This window comes from Ixodes scapularis, unplaced genomic scaffold (assembly GCF_016920785.2).
Source record: "Ixodes scapularis isolate PalLabHiFi unplaced genomic scaffold, ASM1692078v2 PGA_scaffold1__304_contigs__length_218370807, whole genome shotgun sequence".
Taxonomy (NCBI): Eukaryota; Metazoa; Arthropoda; class Arachnida; order Ixodida; family Ixodidae; genus Ixodes; species Ixodes scapularis.
The window spans coordinates 102,925,179-102,945,464 of NW_024609846.1; the positions used below are offsets into that span (position 1 = coordinate 102,925,179).

General features: G+C 47.7%; 1 protein-coding gene and 1 pseudogene across 1 annotated transcript in view; both read right to left on the reverse strand.

The window, feature by feature from the left end:
- The window catches only part of LOC115314935, a 29,200-nt pseudogene extending 15,592 nt beyond the window's left edge, over positions 1 to 13,608 (reverse strand).
- LOC8031338 (NAD kinase) overlaps positions 1 to 20,286 on the reverse strand; it is a 292,525-nt gene that overhangs the window by 108,909 nt on the left and 163,330 nt on the right. The gene's annotated exons all lie outside the window — the stretch shown is intronic.

The following is a 20,286-nucleotide window of genomic DNA, read 5'->3' on the forward strand; positions in this document are numbered from 1 at the left end:
CTGTATCTTGTATGATGTAGCATAAGCAGTGTCACCCCGGCTTAAGGAGCACAGGGCGCAGCGAGTCTGCGGAGCATATATATCTTGTTATCACTCCGCAGTCAATCAGAGTGCGGCATTACCCGATAAGAAAGCCGAAGAAGGAACCGAACGTAAAGGACACGACCTGCGTTCCTTAAACTGTCAATGAGAATAGGTGCTGTTGCTCAAACACGGTGGACTCGAATGAAGAAGCTACAAAAGAGCACTTGGTGGGAAGCCTCAAAGTGTGGCCAGGGTTTCTCGAACATATATCTCTCTTTCGGCGGTACACTCGACGGTGCATCTGAGTGATTCCAGGTTCGCGTCCCCGTTGTGCTCCCAAAGGCGCTCCCTCGTAATGCTCCGATGACGTCACGGCTACGTACGCTTTCAGGTATGCCGGTGGCGCTGAGGCGGTCCAAGGCTCACCTAGGCAGCAGGAGCTCCCGGCGGCGGCGGCGGTCATGGCGCGGGATGCCCTTGCGAGTTGTCGATCCAGCTGCCAAGCGGGAATCCGCCGCCCGACTGGGAGGAGGAACAAGCTCCATCTTCGAGCAGCCGAGCAGCGGTGGTCCGTTGCTCGCTGCCCGCTACTGCGGCTGCTCACGTGACCCGCTTTGCCCAGTTAAGAGGGAAACAACAAAAAAAGTAATTTGAGGGCTGTCGCCGTATTCTTATCTCCGATTGTCCGCGAAGGACACCGCACTTGACGGCGGACGCACCAACTTGGCAGCCGCGTCTGTTTTAATATTCAAGAGGCGCCGTGCACGCAGAGTAGATCGAGCACCGCTCTCCGCGTGTGCATTCCCTCCGGGAATGGGCGCCAGGCGCCACTCCTACCTGCGGAACCGAGCCCACACGGACGGTTTCCACGGAATGTGCCGCTTCTTTGGGAGGACTAAACAGACAAAAACAAGAAGACGCCGAATTACGCGAGCGATAGTGCGGAGGTTGGCTCGACGATGGGACGGTTGGACGTCGCTTTCATCCTGGCTCGGCCGTCGACTTTAATTACTGTAATTGAACGGGACTCGCATCACCGTGGAAACAGCTTCTAGAGCCTGGAATGCGCGCTCAGTGTGTGGCGTGGGGTGGGTGTAGCCAACGACTGGTCCTGGTGCTTCTTCGACTCCGGTGACGTCATTGACAAAGACCCGGCTTCGACAGTTCCTTCAAGTCGTGTTGTCGACCGTTGCGGCCCTGCCCCACGTTCCAAGGCACAGCCAGATCTCCTCAGGAGACAGAGAGTGGTCAGGATGAGTAGTTCTAAGATATTCTGACATCTTCGGGTCGTTAGCAAGCGCTGATAGGATGCTAAACGGGTAAAATCAGGTTTGGTGCATGTTTATACAGCGGGAAGCTCATGAGACCCAATGGGCGTCTGCTGTCTGCGCTGAAGATGATAAATTTATCCAGTGCAGTGCGACTGCTAGCCCCGGAGTACTCAACGGGCATCACGCAGGAGCGATACACGACCGCATGCCGGTACGTTGCTCATCCAGATCGAAATGGGCAGAGGTGGTGGTGGGGGGGGGGGGGGGGGGGGGAGGGAGTGAGTGAACCCTATGTCCCTGGGTTCTGCAGAGCGAACCCTCGCTCCGCCTGCTTCTAACTACTACGGTCCACCAACACACTCGGCCACCGATCCCTTTTATGCCCGAGTCCTACTAGAGCGACAAAAAGAAACAAACGACAACGACAAGCCTCAAACAAGAGTATTTTGCGGTTTGACAGGCTTTGTAGAAGGAAGGAGGCTATTCTCAAACACAAGCATCATGCACGCGAGGGTATTTTCCCCAGGCTTGCAATCACTCCTGCCTACTTCACGAGCACCGAATGGCTAAACGCCTGCCAAAGGTACCATCGCGAGCATGCTGCATAGGTTTGGAGGCTTGTCGCTGTCGTTTGTTTCTGTTTGTCGTTCTATAGTAGGACTCGGGCATTACCTGGAGATCAATTTGTCTTGATTGCCAAGAAAGATATGCTTCTTCGGCTCTCAACTGTCTAAGATGATGGACCAATCACCCATGTTGATACATGTATAGACGCTTCGCAGCAGCTGTGCATGGACGCCGCCATAACTGACCTTCAGTTTTTGTTTCCTCTTATTCCGTTTATTTCACTTCATCATTACCATAGCAGGCCAGGTTATTGCCATATTAGATTCAAGTGTGTCCTTTTCTAAAGCATCGGCCTTTGTAGAGGATCGTCAACTACCGTTTCAGTTGCTCGGCATCTCGGTAATAGAAGAGAAGTTCAGCAATGGCGGCCGTAATTTGGCGCGTGTGTAAAGCGTCTATTCCGTTCAATATTGACCTCTACAGCAGCGCGATTACTCACCTAATCAATGTGGGGAAACGTGATGGCTGCTGCACGGGCATGCAGCGTATACGTGTGCGGTGGTGTATAAGAATAATCAGTGCAGAGGAATCTATGGCCATTTGACTTCTCTTGCCTTTGAACACCTCATTTCAAAATAAAGATTAAAGTAGAGTACCCAGTTTATGCGTCGTCTTCATCATTCACTATAAACCACGCACCACTCAGTGAAACGTTCTTTACTCTGATGGTGGTAGCGACAAGACGGGTATATCTTTCCTAGACTTTTTCACGATACGTCTATGGTCTGCAAAAAACGTTCATTCCTATTAGGTATTTCTGTTCCAGCATTTCGGCCTTATGAGGAAGAAAAAATCCCAAAATAGGGCTTATCAACATATGTGTGGCATCAGCGTTACGGCTATTATTTATATCGAATAACATTAGATATATTAGTATGCATGAGCACTATTTTTGGCAGGCATAAATTGTTTTTGTGTATAAATAGAGACACTAACGTTGCCGTTATCTAGATACGGTCCAGGTTGTTTTTGAAGAATAGTTGATGCCGCGCGTAACAATCACGTAAGGGCGCCTGGATGATGAATGTTCCTCGTATCAATCGGTCAAAAACAACTCCCTAAAATACTTTCATAGAGAGTAAAAAAAGAACACCTTGTAAACTTGGGATTTTACTGCTTGCAGTCCCTCGCATTAGTGTACGGCACACTATGCTAAGGGTATTACGTCGCAAGCATACACTACGCGACACAGTTTGCCCGAGCACGACATCGGCGCTGTTTCGCATTTTAATCGAACAAGGAACCGACGAGCATAAACTTTTGCAGCTTAAGTTGGTGCCATAAATTAGCGCGTTCCAGCATATTAGTAGTTTGGATAAGCCTTTCAATTCTAAAAAAAAAAAAAAATAAAAAAAAAATAAAAACGGCGATTGCTTGTGCGTGAGAAAACATGACTGAGCTTTAAGACAATGACCTAGGAAGAACAGACACCCCAGAGCGCTAACTTTCAACTGATTTAAATCAAGAGGTTCAGCGTAGAAACACACTGCGTCCCCGCACCACATCTCAACCAATCCGTGGCCCGGCCACGGACCGCAAGTACGCTAACTCTTTTTCCGCCAAGTCAATTGAAGCCACATTGACAATCTTGTCACATCACAATCTTGGTTGAGATGTGGTGCGGTGACGCAGTGTGTTTCTACACTGAGGCTCTTGAATTAAGCGGGGCATGACAAGATGGAGCGCTCACCGTTTCTGCTGTTGCAGGTTCTCGTCTTTCTGAATTCACTGTGCGGCGGCGCCAAGCCTGGACTACGCGACACAGCCAGATCTTCTACCGACTTCTTCAACACAACGGCGACACCAAACCCAGTACTGGATGCTTGGGCGACACTGTGCAGGCAACCTGGATCGTCTGCCACCGGCGGGGCCGTATATAAGGACGCCCCGAACGCATTCTTCTTGGGGCATGACACGCGCAAGATGGAGCGCTCACCGTTTCTGCTGTTGCAGGTTAGTTATATCGGACCACCAGTTAGTTGCCGATCTAGTAATTACTGTCTGATTGCTGTGTCATGCCCCACCGACACCCTAGCCTTTTTTCAATGTGTTTATGCATTATTTGAATCGTTCTTTGCTTCCTTGTTGTCTCACACCCAGCTGCTAGTGGCGGGCGATGTAGAATCTAACCCCGGACCTGTGACTGACAGCCCGGGCATACAGGAAAAAATATTGGCTAAAGTTCAGAGAATAGAAGATGGTCAGGCAGGAATTATTTCGGAAATAAAAACCCTAAAGGAACAACAAAAAGTCTCGGACGAGCAGATACAAAGACTAACTACGAAAGTTGCTGAATTGGAGGCCGAACTCACGGAATGCAAAGCCACGCAGAATACCCCTGCCTCCGAAGGTGAACTCACTGTCATTTCTTCAAAGTTGCATGATGTGGCATATAGATGCGATGACGCTGAAAATCGGCTTCGTCGGTATAACCTGCTATTTTATGGTATCATCGATGATGCAAATGAAACATGGGCCTCGTCCGAAGGGAAGGTGATAGATTTTTGTTCCCATCATTTCGAAAACAGCATCCACCCAGATAGTATCGAAAGAGCCCACCGAATTGGAAAGTTTAACACTGAGAAGAAACGCCCTATCATTGTAAAGTTTTCCAGATTCAAAGAAAAAGACCGCATCCTGTCTTCAGGTTTTAAGTTGAAAGGAACACCCTTTTCTGTTGGAGAAGACTCTTCTATCTCAGTCCGCCACGCAAGGAGGAAACTAATCGAATTCGCTAAGAATAAAAACGTTTCTTTTAGACTATCATTTGACAAACTAAAGATTGATAACACTATCTATATGTACAACCCTGACTCAGACTGCGTTGAACTCATGTCAAGATAGCTTAGGAAAAATAAGCCACCGATCCCACGACGTGCTCTTTCGACGAATTCTCTCCCTGTCATAAGCCCCCCTGCACTTACTGAATCATTCACAAATATACAAAGTGTGATACCGAAACGCGATGCATTCTCTTCATATCTTTACGACACTGATACTGACATCGCGATTCTTACTGAGACATGGCTGAAACCTGATATTAAAAATAAAGAAATCCTTAGTAATGGTTCTGAGTTTAACTTCTATCGCCGAGACAGACCGGACAGGCGAGGTGGTGGCGTGCTGATTGCCGTTAAAAAACAGATTCCTTATACGAGATTCCAAATGATTGTAGTTTAGAGATAATCTGGGTTAGCTTTTATTCCTCATTCCAAAAGAACATCCTGGGTGTGTGTTATCGTCCCCCTGACAGTGGCCCCGAATTTACCAACATACTTCACGATCACCTTTGTGCTCTACACCAGGCCTTTCCAAACGCGAACCTCTTTTTATTTGGTGACTTCAACTTTCCACTTATTGATTGGTCCACTCAAACTTCACAGGGTCAGCAGGAAATAAACTTCCTGGATGTATGTCAAAACTTTAACCTGGTACAAATTGTGAATGAACCGACACGTGGCGACAATATTTTGGACTTAGTTCTTACATCAAATCCCGAGTCTGTTCCTTCATTGTCAGTTTTTACCGGTTTCAGTAATCGTAAGTTGATCAATGTCAGCATTAATCTTCATACCGATACGTAGCGAGCAATGACTAAGCGAACTCGTGATTATAACAAAGCCGACTTTCCCTCAATTAACGAATCACTTTCTCTCTTTTTTTCCATTTTATGCTGATGGATTTCAAAATAGAACTGTTGAAGAAAACTGGCACCTGTTTAAGACCAAAATATCTGAACTGATCGATGCATTTGTCCCATTAGTCCACATTCACTCCAATAGCAACCAACCATGGTTCAATAAATCCCTTAAAATCCTAAGCCGAAAAAAGAAAAGACTATTTCGCCTTGCTAAACGGTCAAATGTTCCTGAGGCGTGGGCAAACTATAAAAATTGCGAGATAGAATACGACTCCACTATTATCCTGGCCAAAGAAAAATATTACGGCTCCGACTTACCCTCCCTTCTAACTAACAACCCCAGAAAATTCTGGAAAATAATATCACCGCAGGAATCTCACCAGATTATTTCCTTATCCGATGGTACCGGGAACCCTGTAGCTGATGCTCTCTGTCCCTCCGTTTTTAACGAATTCTTCGCATCAATATTTACTAGAGAGGACCAATCGAACGTTCCACCTGTGGCAGATTTTGATTACCCATTCATGAATCCCATTTCTATCACAAGTTCCGGTATTAGTCAACTTATAAGTAACCTTGATATATCCACGTCGTCTGGTGCTGATAACATCTGTTCTAAAATCCTGAAAAATACCAGTGAAATTTCTTCGCAGCTACTGTGCCTGTTATTTCAACAATCTTTGTCTTCTTGTTCCATTCCTGTGGAGTGGAAAATTGGGAAGATCGTTCCAGTCTCTAAGTCTGGCAATAAATCATCTGTAGCTAACTATCGCCCCATATCCTTAACCAGTGTCGTGTCAAAATTGTTAGAACATATAGTATTTTCCCATTCCATACGACATCTTGAAAGCAACAACTTCCTTTACAAGTACCAATATGGATTTTGGAAGGGCTACTCATGCGAAGCACAACTGCTCGAGTTCACCCACGATATTCATACTAACATGGACTCCGGCTCCAAAACCGACGCTATTTTCCTAGACTTCTCTAAAGCATTTGACCGGGTACCCCACTGTCGCCTAATAACCAAACTTTCTGCTCTAAACCTGGATTCCCTCACGCTCTCTTGGTTACGTAACTTTTTAACCCTTAGACAGCAACTTACTGTGGTTGGCAACTTTCACTCTACGACTACCGATGTAACCTCTGGTGTCCCACAGGGCACAGTCGTTGGGCCCCTTCTTTTTCTGATTTACATTAACGATCTTTCAAACACCGTGTCATCTACAATTCGGCTTTTCGCTGACGATTGTGTGTTGTATAGAAAAATTAACAACCAAACTGACCATGACATCCTACAAAGTGATATTAACAAGGTCCTCGACTGGTGTGTAAAATGGGAAATGCAACTAAACGTAAATAAATGTAATCTGGTTTCATTCACTAGGAAACACTCAGTCTCATCTTTCTGTTATGCCCTAAATAACGCTTCTCTACCTGCTGTCTCATCTTACAAGTACCTCGGCGTGCATCTGATCTCGAATCTGTCTTGGGTTACCCACATTAACATTACAACTGCTGAATCGTCACGTACTCTCGGGTACCTAAACGAAACCTAAAAGCCGCACCCGCGCCATCTAGCCTATAATACCTACGTACGCCCAAAACTAGAATACGTTTCACCTATCTGGAATCCTCATCACAAGTACTTAATTAACCAGTTAGAATCTGTCCAAAACCGTGCCGCCCGGTTCATATCATCATCTTATTCCCGATTTGCCAGCGTCTCCCTTCTTAAGCAAAATAACTCTATTCATCTCCTCGAGACTCGTCGACTAATCGCACTTCTTTGCTTACTTCATCGGTTGCATTATAACCCCGGTCTTTCCAGCTCATCACTTTTAGAACCACCGAATAGAGTGTCACATCGTCAAAATAACAGCAAAAGCTTTAAACACTTTTTTGGTTCAACGTTAGCATTTAATAACTCAGCACTTCCTCAAGCCATCAAACACTGGAACGGTCTTCCCGACGACATTGTCACCATATCTGATGCAAAAATGTTCCGCAGCGCACTTACTAACTTCTTTCTCATCCCAGGCTAGTATGCAAGCTGACATTCTTCGGTGCTCCGTTATTATTAGCATTGTATTATGTTATTTTGTCCCAAAGTGTTTCCCATGACTGATTTAACTACTTTTAGTTATTGTCCCGTGCTTACTGTCGTCATTTGTCGCACACCAGTATGTTCTAATTTCAGTTATTTTTTTGTTTCAATGTTTTTGCGTTGTACTATATGCCTTTGTTGGAAAATAACCCCCCCCCCCCCCCCCCTCATGTAATGCCCACCGGGCCTTTGAGGTATTTTGAATAAATAAATAAATAAATAAATCAGTTGAAAGTTAGCGCTCTCTGGTGTCTGTTCTTCCTATGTCCCTGTCTTAAAGCGCAATCATGTTTTCTTATTTACAATACCAACTCGCCCAACAATGAGCACTTGTCGATCGCTTGTGACGCGCTCTGTACGTAGTGAACACGTCTCATTATATCATTGTCGGCCTAATGGTCTGACAAACCATTCCCTGTGTGCCGAGAAACTGAGGGAGATGAGGAGACGAGAGTGCGCGAAGACGTCAAAACGCCGAGCTCTGGTTCGAATGATTAGTATAGTGGGCGGCGAGCTGCCTTTGACTCCACTGCTCTCGTCGCGGACGTGTTAGAACGCGAATCGCGGGCGTCCGGAGTTAGGCTTTCGCATTCGAAGGCGCTCGGCGAGTGCAGTGGACATAAAGGCAGCTAGCTATCTTTAGGTCTACCCACGAATCGTTCGAACCAGAGCTCGTTGTTCTCCCGTCTCCTCCTCTCCCTCAGTTTCTCGGCGCATAGAGTTGCCGATGAATTGTCTGAAGATCACAGCGACAATTTAAAGCCGCAAATAAAGTTCGCAAGGGGTTCCTAGCTCAGTATTTCTCTTTTGCAATGAACGCTCATATCTTGCACATTGAAAACAAAGTATCCAGCCGGGTGATAAACCTAATAAAAATTAAAGCGTGGAACCGGAACTACGAACGCTTCCAGCGCGTTTAGCCGTTCCCACCCGATCCTATGTGGATCGCAAGTTCGTCTGCTTCTTTTGCGGGGGCCGTGGTGACGTCAGAACGCCGAGCTCTGATTTCTCCCTATTGGAAGGATAGTGGGTAGACTGCAAAGCAGCTAGCATTGAGGTCTACCCACTATCTCTTCGTCAGAGCCAATCAGAGCTCGGCGTTCTGACGTCAGTGCAACCTCCGCGCAAAAAGCAGACGAACTTCCGCTCAGCGTATGCGGAGAGTAAGTCGCCTGCTCCTTGCCCTGGAACAACGTTACTAGATTACCTCAATGCGCAGTTGTGAAACTCCCGCGGAAGGGGGTATCCCCTCATTGACTTCAGTCTGCCTCCCGTCGTTCGAAGCGTCACTATATTTTCCTTTACGAACTTCGTTTTCAATAGAGTACGGTGGAACGCCGTCTAGACGCTGCGCTTCGAAATGTACGTATCAAATAGAATACACCGCAGTTACCAAAGCAGCCGTCCGGCGCGTCGAACGACGGGAGGCGAGTCGTGGTGAGTGAGGGGGAGGGGGGGGGGGGGGGGGGGGGTTACTGCTCGTGCATGCAGCGTCTATGAGCAGTTCCGTAACTGAGCTGATCTAATAACGTTGGCTAGAGTTGCGGTGACGTCACAACGACGCCGAGCTCCGATTTGCTTTAATTGAAAGGATAGTGGGTAGACCTCAATGCTGGATGCCTTGAGCTCTACCCACTAGTTTTTCAATCAGCCAATAACAGCTCGGCGTTCTGACATCATCGACACCTTTGTGCAAGAAACAGACGAACTTGCGCTCCGCAATGAACCCTGGACAACTCGAACGACCGTTAAGGTTGCGTTCTTCGTTTCATCTGCTTAAACGTTCCGCACAATAAAAAAAAAAAAAAAAAAAAAAAATCTGCGTTTTTTTTGTTGCTGATTGTTAGGGATACATGCCGAGATGTTTGCGGCGGAATGTTCTGAACTTCTGCCACGAACTCCCCGTTAATTTCTGCGAGGCGACGCGGAAAGGCTGGGGTCGTCACCAATCTAAGTGACACTCTGCGTATGCTGTGCTCAACTGATGCCGCCGCTGGCACTTGGTCTTCTTTCCGGAGAGTAAGCAAATAAATGCAGCCTACTAAAAATTACCGTTTACCGTATTTATGAGATCATGAAATGCGTTTTAACGCTACCCACCAATCACAAAATTTTGTTCGTTCGTCCGCCCGTGCATTTTGCGAAAACTTTAGCGGGGAAAGTGGCATCACGTGAGTCAACCATTTCGTCGTTTACCCTGAGACTGGGTTTTTTTTTGAAGCGCAGAAGTAACAGAAAAAAACAGACAGGTCTCAAACTCAGCTACACGTTTATTTCAACAACTTCCTCTTATATAGTTCGTTCTCGTCGTCAACAACCAATCACATACGACTTGTCCTTTGCACCGTGACTTTACAGGTTCCACTCTATCACAAAAAAAGCGGACACTCCCAGCGTTTCCAAGTGAAGAGGTTCTAGCAAAAGATATGCCTCACAAAGACTTCAAGCAACTCTTCTGTGTCCTCACAATAAACAGGACAGTCCGCTTTTTTTGTGATAGAGAGGAACCTGTAAAGTCACGGTGCAAAGGACAAGTCGTATGTGATTGGTTGTTGACGACGAGAACGAACTATATAAGAGGAAGTTGTTGAAATAAACGTGTAGCTCAGTTTGAGACCTGTCTGTTTTCTCTAATACTTCTGCTCTGCAAAAAAAAAAAAAAAAAAAAAAAACAGTCTCAGGGTAAACGACGAAATGGTTGACTTCCACCAGCTAGCCTGTACTTTGACTCTTTTCACGTGAGTCAACTTTCCGAGGGAGAGGGCCGGTCAGGATGGTGACGACCGATGATGGTGTTCGCCCGGTGGGAGTCCTCCGGGAAGTCGAATAAGAAAAAAAACTAAAAGTTGTTTGATCCCGCTGGACACAATTCGACGTTGGTAGGTTTATAATGGCCAGTGTGGCCACGTTTATTTTAAAACAGAACGACAAGTCAACGATAGTATACAAAACTTCCAAAATTATAACCCATACTTTAGTCCTGTTACGATTCCGGGCCGAGCATGCTCCCACTTCCAAGCGTCGTGGACTTCGAAGATACTGAGGAGCGTGCACTGAGAGGAGAAGACGTTTATATACAGGAATATTTACATCGTCATCTTTCAGCTTTGGCGTCTGAGAAGGGAAGACTCTTGACGAGTCCGAGCACCGGCTAATGTAGCCTCCTTGAAGTGGCGAGGGGGTCCCTGTCCAAGGTCCCGCGAGGGGAAAGGGCACTTTCGTCACCACGGGACGTCTCTGCAGGTCTCCCGGGACGCGGACCTCCCACGTGGTCACACCCCGGTCCAAGCATCCCTCTCGTCCCGTCTCCCAGAAGATCGCGGGAACAGGCAGCTCTCCTGATCACACGCCGAGACCCAAACGTCTCCACTTGTCTACGTCGTTCATTAGCACCCGGTCCGAAGGCCGAGGAAGCGGGCCCCCGTTTCTCAGCGGGGTGTCAGGGGGGTCAGCTCCCGCTGTGCCGGGTGGCCCGCTCGGTGTCGCCCGGAAGCCGCACCCCACCCACGCCGCGTCGGTCGGCATGTTCGGCGGCGCCAGAATGCCGAGCCCGAGTCTCTGGTCACTCGATGGGTGGTCGATGGCGCTGCCAGGAAGCCGAACCTGCCCTCTGGGTGGCCGATCATAACAGCTCCTCCGCCGCCGGGGAAGAGGGGTCGAAAGGGTTGCAGCCCACGTTGCATCCCGAAAAACCCGTAGTCGCTCGCCGAGTGTCTCTCGGGGACTGCAGCAGTCACATTCTCAAGGGAGCTCGTCAGTGCACCAGATGAAACAAACAACGGTCTGGCCGTACATTGCCCAAGGTCGCAGGTCCGCAAGTGCGCAGCCAACCTTGGGATCTGCCAGATTGCTATAAAACTGACACAAACTTTGTCCTTTTAAAGTAGACAACTAAAATATAAACATTGTCACTCAAGAGAACCCTGAATTAATGAATACATTTTACACAAATCGAATTTCTACAGAACACAAACATAACCCTTTGCTTATGAAGCGCCCGGCTTCTAATTTTGGTTCAGGAAATCTCTCATAACCAACGAAACGGCCAAAGTGTGTGCGCGACCACGCACAAACAGCGGAAACTGCTGAAGCCGAACAAAAAACCCTAAAATAGCAAAGCAACGAAACGATACGCAAAATTTTCGAACTCCCATAAAAGCTAGGAGCGCTTCGCGAGGTCCTCGGGAACCGCGACGAAGTCGAACAATAATCTAGCTGTGGCCTGTTTGACCCCGACTCCCGCGCGAGTTTTCTCCGAAAAGCGAGAGTCGGGACCCGTCGCCAGAAACTTGAGCTCGATCCGGCCTTTGATGCAGCTCCTGAGAAGATAGGCCCGCAGCCTCATGCGCCAAGGGGAGGATATGCTCGCTTGGTATCCTCCCCGCTCGCTCACGAACCCGCTGAATTGTATCTGCTCCTTTCGAGCCACCAGGCCGGGAGGACCCGACCTCCAAGCGGCGTTGTAACCCGACATGATTTCCCCGCAATTCCCTAATTTTCGAAGCTGGGCCACCTTTTTCTTCGGCCGACCACGATTTCCTAACAGTTGGTGGTGTGCCAGAAGGGCCCTCTCGCGGTGTCAAAGCAATAGAGTCCACCGCCCCAAGCGTCGCGGCACTCGATGTGATACTCCATTTCGCGGCGTCATGGAGAGCATCCCCGCATGGCCGCGTCTCTAGTATACCTGGCTCAGACAGGACGCCTGCCTCGACTTTGCGGGATGACTTAGCAGATCTCATCTTGCTTTTGTCCGCGGCCCTCGACGACGCTGCTTGCTCGCGAACCCTGGTAGTGCTCACTGACTGAGCGGTAACCTCCGAAAAGCTCAAACCCCTTGCCCTCAGCATTGCGTCCGACCGATTTGAGAACAAATAGGGATAGAGCCCCGGAAGGTTTTTAGACACCGCCGCCACCGTGCACAGCACCCCAAACGGCCCCTTCACCTCTACACGCGCCATCGGAAGGCAGACGCTACTCTCCTCCACGACCTGTCTTATCCAAGCGCACTCGCCAGTATAGTCACGTACGCTAACGTAGTCTGGATGGATGATATCTAATGTAGCTGCAGAGTCCCTGAGAACACTGCATGGCTTTCCATTCACGACTAAGTCGTGGAGATAAGGCCTGAGATACTGCGTGCTCTCCTCGTCGTCACTGACGAACGAGAAGACCACTCTCGGCTTTTGGCAGCCAGAACTAATGTGTCCCGGTTCTTGGCATCTAAAACACACAAGACGTTTCCTAGCTTCATACGCTTTCTTTTTCTCAGACTCAGCCTTCTTTTCGGTGTCCTTTTCTTTGCCAAATGCAGGAGACTCTTCTCCCCTATCACCACCCTTTTCTCCTGGCAACCCGGCATTTTCTTTTCCGTGCCCGCCAACTTTCTTAGAGGTCTCCCTGCCTGCGTTCACCCCGAAACGAACCCGGCTTCTCTCAGCATCGCGTCTCAAAGCAAATTCTTCTGCCAGATCGGCAGCTCGCTCCAACGTTTTAACCCCCGGTCTGTCCTGCACCCACAGGCGGGTTTCCTCCGTCAAGCAGTTATAAAACTGTTCGAGACCGATACACTCGACCACCTTGTTGTGGTCTCCCAATGCTTCCTCTCCTTTCAGCCACTCTACGAGATTGGATTTCAGGTTGTAAGCGAATTCGGAGAAGGACTCATCGGACTTCTTTCCCTCAGTGCGAAATCGGCGACGGAAGGCGTCGGCGGAAAGGCGGTACTTCTTCAGGAGAGCCGATTTGACTTTGTCATAATCGTCTGCCCCCGCTCTTTCCAGCCGAGCCACCACGTCGGCGGCCTCGCACGGCAGAACTGTCAAGAGCCATTGCGGCCAGGTGTCGCGCGAGTAGTCCATCTTCTCACATGTTCTTTCGAAATTTACAAGAAACAAGCCAATATCTTCTTTAATTTTAAAGGGCTGTAGGAGGTCTTTCATTTTCAGCCGCGGTGTAGCCTGACCAACCCTAGAACTCGGTGTCTCTCGGCCTGCACGCTCTGCCTCCACCTGGGCTATCTGAAGCTCTAACTTTTTCCGTTCCAGCTCCCTTTCCTCTGACTCCCTGCGATAAAGACGCTCCTTCTCTTTTTCCATGAGCTCTCTTTCCTCCGATTCTCTGCAATAAATACGCTCTCTTTCTCTTTCTGCGATCTCCCTTTCTTGTCTTTCCTCCTCTTTCTTAATCCTTTCCTCGATTAGCTCCCAGCATTCCCGAAGCTCCACGTCGTCCGCACCACTCGCTCGAATCGCCTCGATTATGAGAGGTTTTCTCTGGACTCCCCCCAAATCGAGCCACAATTCTTTACTCAAAAGAATCAGATCTGGTCTGCGCAACTTGTTCGAATCCATTGTTGTTCTCGAGTGACAATCTTTCACCTTACTCTCTGCCGGGGAATACCCAAATAAAGCCAACTACCCCGGCAGCTATATCACCAAATTTAAGCAAACTTCACCATCTACTCAAACCTGGCAAATCCCAAGAGAAAGCTGAACACTCACCGACACAGCAACCAGGACTCTGCACAGACCATCCCACCGCTGCCATCCAGTTGTTACGATTCCGGGCCGAGCATGCTCCCACTTCCAAGCGTCGTGGACTTCGAAGATACTGAGGAGCGTTCACTGAGAGGAGAAGACGTTTATATACAGGAATATTTACATCGTCATCTTTCAGCTTTGGCGTCTGAGAAGGGAAGACTCTTGACGAGTCCGAGCACCGGCTAATGTAGCCTCCTTGAAGTGGCGAGGGGGTCCCTGTCCAAGGTCCCGCGAGGGGAAAGGGCACTTTCGTCACCACGGGACGTCTCTGCAGGTCTCCCGGGACGCGGACCTCCCACGTGGTCACACCCCGGTCCAAGCATCCCTCTCGTCCCGTCTCCCAGAAGATCGCGGGAACAGGCAGCTCTCCCGATCACACGCCGAGACCCAAACGTCTCCACTTGTCTACGTCGTTCATTAGCACCCGGTCCGAAGGCCGAGGAAGCGGGCCCCCGTTTCTCAGCGGGGTGTCAGGGGGGTCAGCTCCCGCTGTGCCGGGTGGCCCGCTCGGTGTCGCCCGGAAGCCGCACCCCACCCACGCCGCGTCGGTCGACATGTTCGGCGGCGCCAGAATGCCGAGCCCGAGTCTCTGGTCACTCGATGGGTGGTCGATGGCGCTGCCAGGAAGCCGAACCTGCCCTCTGGGTGGCCGATCATAACAGTCCCCAGTCTCAAGAGCCGAATTCCTGATCTCAAAAGCCGAATCCCCGAGAATCCTCTCGGCAGCCCTTTTTTATAGACTTGTCGGGGCCTCCTTTCCCTCCAGAGACGGACCAATCACTTCAAATTTGCCCATTGTCACGTGGTACACTCTGACCCAATGATCAGCGAGCTGTCAACGTGACCCCCCTCCGACACCTCAACGGTCAAACCCAAATTCTTTGTAGAGTCACGACATGCTTTCTCCGCCGTCTGGCTGGCGCCACCAAGTTATTGCGTCGATTAAAAGCGAAGTTTCTACACTAAGCGGCGAAATATGCCGGACACAAGCACACCCGCTTAAAAGCCACAGGTGCGGACAGAAGCCCAACACAGGGGTGTTCCGGTGCCCCAAACTGAAACCCAATTCGTTTGTTAACGACCGGGGTCCGACTCTGCTCCACCGAGCCCCGCGGCTGCTCGAAGCCCCACGCGCGTGGGGCGGAAGACGCCCAAAAAAGCAGACCCATACATAGGCAGATAAAAAAAAAAACAAAAAAACAATGCCGACGCAATTGTAGAAAGATAGACTTTTCTAAAACAGATCTTACTTATTTCTAACAAAATCCTTCGTTACTTAACAACATGTCTTATACACCTTGGAGAAATTGACGGCACGGGACCTAAACACGTTCCGTCAACTCAGTTTCCCCGCTGAATTTAGCGGGAAAATTCACGTTTTGTGGTCAAAACCACAAAGTTATTCTAATGCACGCTAGAGGTTCAAGTGGCGCGAGTGTGCTGTCGCAAATCGAAGCAGACAGCAACCAGTCAAAAATTGACTTCCAGTAATGTATTCCTATGGAAAAAGGTGAGGGCATTTTCTCCCTACGCTCGATTATAAGAGCAAATATCCCGAATAATTCGCACGTACTAGCTAGCTTGAAACATTTCCCAGCCAGGCAAACTAAATAATTGGTCAGTTACGGCGTTTTTCTTTCGAATTCATTGCATTACAAACGGTGCTAAAACGACTTCGTACATGTAATTATGTGCCCTGTCGAACACTATACTAGCGCGAACACGGCATCGGCGCTTTTCAGAATGGAGGATATACGTGCAAAACGAACGAAGGACATCTGGAAAACCAAGAGAGACGGCAAGAACTACGCAGTAATACTGGATAAGTAACTTCCCGTGCATGTATACGATTAAAATAAATTGAAGGCCGCGTAATATAGTCCGAAGTAAGTACTGCTTTATTTGAATCTGCTCCGTGCGAAGATGCTTGTTCCATGTTCAAAACATCACCCGTACGCTCAAAATCTTTGAGAACAGGTGCAAGATAAAAGTTCCCCGCGTAGAAAATAATAAAAAGAGACACGCTTCATAGCCCACGTACTTTATTGTTTACGTTTTGAATGTTTTAACCGCTCGTAAAGATGCAAGACGTGGTCATTTTTATATAGTGACAGGACTGGCGTATTAGGAATATATAAGCGTCACCGAAATGCTGGCGAACCTTGAACACACTCTATATTTCTTTAGATTGTTATTTTCTTAGAATAGTCGCTTGTTTTTACACAACTGCTTTAAAACGCAGATTCGGGCATGAAGTATACAGCGAAGTTAAACATCGTTCACTGATGAAGAAAAATACGCTAACTAAAGCAATTACACATATACAATGTTAATAGGTACATACTATTCTATAAGACCCAAATAACAAAAGAGTTCGACGTTATGTTCCGACGAAGAGACAAAATGCACGCGCGTTTTCCCATAATAATGCGCAGGAGAACCGCAAAAGTGGACTGGTTGTTGTCTGTTTCATTTAGCATCACGGAAGTCGCATAGACACTAGCGCCAGTTGAACCTCTAGCTGACATTATAATAACTCTATGTCCAAAACATCAACTTAGTTTCCCCGCTAAGTTCAGCGAGAAACTGACGTCACATGACCTATACAGCGATTCAGTTACCAGCTAAATTAAGCGAGTTTTCCCGCTAAATTTAGCGGGGGAAATCAACGTCAAGTGTCCTGACGTCACGTGACCTATAACAACATTCAGTTTCCCCGCTAAGTTTAGAGAGGAAATATACGTCATGTGACAGAATAAGGACCTATAATGCGTTTTATGCACTATAAAACTTTAAAAAAAATGTCGCTGCCATTTTTTTTTTGTTATAAAACGCGGCGTTTTTGCCGGGTCTCGTTGTCGCAAGGAGACGCATGGTAAGCTAGCAAGCATTCCACGCACACAAGACGCCGCCATAATAGACGGATCTGATCAGCCAGTTTGACTACGCCACCGCTGCCGCAATGCATCGAGTGAATTTTAGTCTTTCTGCGCGTGCAATAACCCTGCTGGAGCCCTGCGCTTGTGGAGCTCGAGACGGCACGAGCCCTCGCATGCACGGCCGTCTGTCTCCCGTGAACTAAAGTTATGGCGGCGTCACGCATGCGCCGAACGCTTTGTGAGACCGGTCTATTTTAGTCGACTGGAGGAAACCGGCAGCGCACGTGCCGTCTCGAGCCCTGCACACGGAGATCTCCAGCGGAGTTGAAGCACGTGCAGAAAGACAAAAGTTTCCTCAATGCATTGCGGCAGCGGTGGCGTAACCGAACTGTGTGTACGTCTCGTCTTACTCTGCATGAAAGCGTCATAATACAAATTCACCGTGGCGTCTCGCCGTCACCCACCCACCGCTGAGTCTAACCGGGCGACTTGTTGAATCAGCTGATGTTGAGGACCGTGCAGACGACGTACTATTTTCTCGGCCGCCGAGGGATTTGAAACTGGCGCGGAACGCGCTTAGAGCCAGAGGTTTTCCTTCACTGAATTTGTAACCTGTCATCGGCTATGCACCTTTCTTTTTATTTTTTTTTAATTTATTTTCATATACTACTTACCATAAGCCAGGTAAACCAAAATGATGAATCACTGGCTTGTATACACGTGCGTGATGTCTGATATCTCACAGGCGTTCCACAACCCATGTGCAAAATATACCCCCAACTATACTTCGTTTCAGCTTTCGTCCGAGCGCAGCCAAAGGCTGAGGGATAGTTCGCAACTTGGAGAAGAGCACTCCTACGCACCACAAAGTAGTCCACAAAAGTTTTTATTTTTTTTTTAAATAACTGTTTTGTGCGTAAACATTGCACAATATTCCAGATGTGTACTGCTAAGAATGATTTGCAACGAAAGGAATTAAATATCTGAAGTTTACGTTTTTATTAATATATGTAAATGCATGTGGTTTGGTAAAAATACGTACATCCGCTGGCAACACGGCTGCAGCGCTCGGTTTTTCTGTGTGATTTCGTTCCCGTAATGGTTGAATGATGTGCTTCCCTGCTTTACTCATCGAGTCGCTTGAAAACGTCCTTTCGCAAAGGCACGTCTGGGCGTCAGGCGCGAGAGGTCGTGATGAATGCCTATCTTTCAAATTCGGCAGGAGACTCTGGCCCCGTCGTACCGCGAATGCGTGTAAACAAGAAAAGTGTCCGGCCCACTACAATTCACTAATACGCGGCGAAATCAGGGCACCCTTTTGCCTGCCTATCACATTGAACGTCGAGAAGCTGGTGGAAAGGACCGGGTCTCGAGCCCCGGTATATCCAGAAAATACAACGAATTAAACATCAGCGGCCGGGTAATCGGGCATCTTACAATGTGTACTTATATCTCGAAACTATGGCGAAATGGTGGAAAGCTCGGACACAGACGCCAGCGGCCAGCCGTACTGGCATCCCCTTTGACTAAATTTCAGAACTTGAAAGGGCGCTTTTTTAAATTTGTAGCAGACTATACCGTTGAATCACCCGTAGCAGACGAAATACTCGGCGAGCGCGGGCGGCGCGGACGGCCAGCGGCGCAGCGGAGTGACACAAAAGTGCAAGCGAGATCGCGTGACCTATTGCCGGCGTGTGTTTGGCTCCGGCCACACGTAACTTTGGCTGAGCTCGGACGGAAGCTGAAACGAAGTATAAAAAAGAAGAAAAAAAATAAAAATAAATAAATATAAATGTATATATATATATATATATATATATATATATACCGGGTGTTCATTTTTAATTCGAACAGATTTATTTAAAAGAATCCGTAAAAGATGCACTGATACGGTTTGTGCAGGTGAGTTATACGGCCAGGGGGACATATTATAGGGGCTAATCGTAACGATCAGTTGGCTAATTAATTAAAATTCGTTAATTAACTTTTTTAAATAATGAAAATGGACATATGGTTCCAATAAGAAACTTGCGCAGCGTCACCGAAAACCACTAAATCAGTCATTTTCAGAAAGGCTTTGAGCACGTGAGAAGCGTAGTAGTGCACTAAAGCTACGACTCGTGGAGCAGGTACAAGGCTGGGGCTAGATAAGAGACGGACACATCGCCCGGGCGCCTTACCGCAACCGCTAGCTTTGTACCTGCTTCACGAGTGGTAATTGCAGTGCACTACTACGCTTCTCACGCGCTCAAAGTCTTTCTGAAAATGACTGATTTAGTGCTTTTCGATGACGCTGAGCAAGTTTCTAATTGGAACCATATACCTATTTTGATTAATTAAAAAGTTAACTATCGAATTTTAGTTAATTAGCCAACTGATCGTTACGATTAGCCCTCTATAATGTGTCCCCCCGGCCGTATAACTCACCTCCACAAGCAGTATGAGTGTAACTTTCACGGCTCTTTTAAAATAAATCTGTTCGAATTAAAAATGAACACCCGGTATATATATAGGTTGTTGTTCTTTTTACTGCAAAGCAACACGACTAATTCACTAATTGCCGAACGCTCAGCACTAACTGTTGTCTCATTCAAAAGTTATACGTGATTTTCTGAAATGCTTAATGGGAAAATGGCTCAAGACAGGGCTCTCAACTAAATGGAGCTCTATGGCGTCAGTTACCGAAAACGGGCAAAAATGAAAACCATTTTTTTCATTAAAACTTAAAAAAAAAGAAAACATTCATAATTTTTGAATAATATAACGGTTAGTGCTGAAACATTGGTACCTGATTCGAACCGTTAGCTCTACACTTGAGCGGAGAATGAGCTATCAACAATGCATAATTTACTTAAAAAAAACAAAAAAAACGTAATTTTTTGTAGGGAAAGGGGGGGGGTGGGGGGGACACGGTTGCAAACGAAGGTAACTGCGTGCAGAAGGCTGCAAAGCAACCGCGTAAACACTGGACCAGACATGTACGTAACGTGTTACTAGTAACAAGTTACTTCTACCCATAGTCGGTGACAGGTCAAGAACGAAATGAAAGCTCCTCCCACCTCCTCCTACTTTGGTAGTGCGAAAGCTGGAGAAGAGGCGACCTCCTCTTCACCATTCGCTCCACTGAAGTGGATGAGCTTCCACTTCGTTTTTGACCTGTGACCGAGTTTAGTTACTCTTTTTTGGTAACAAGTAGCCT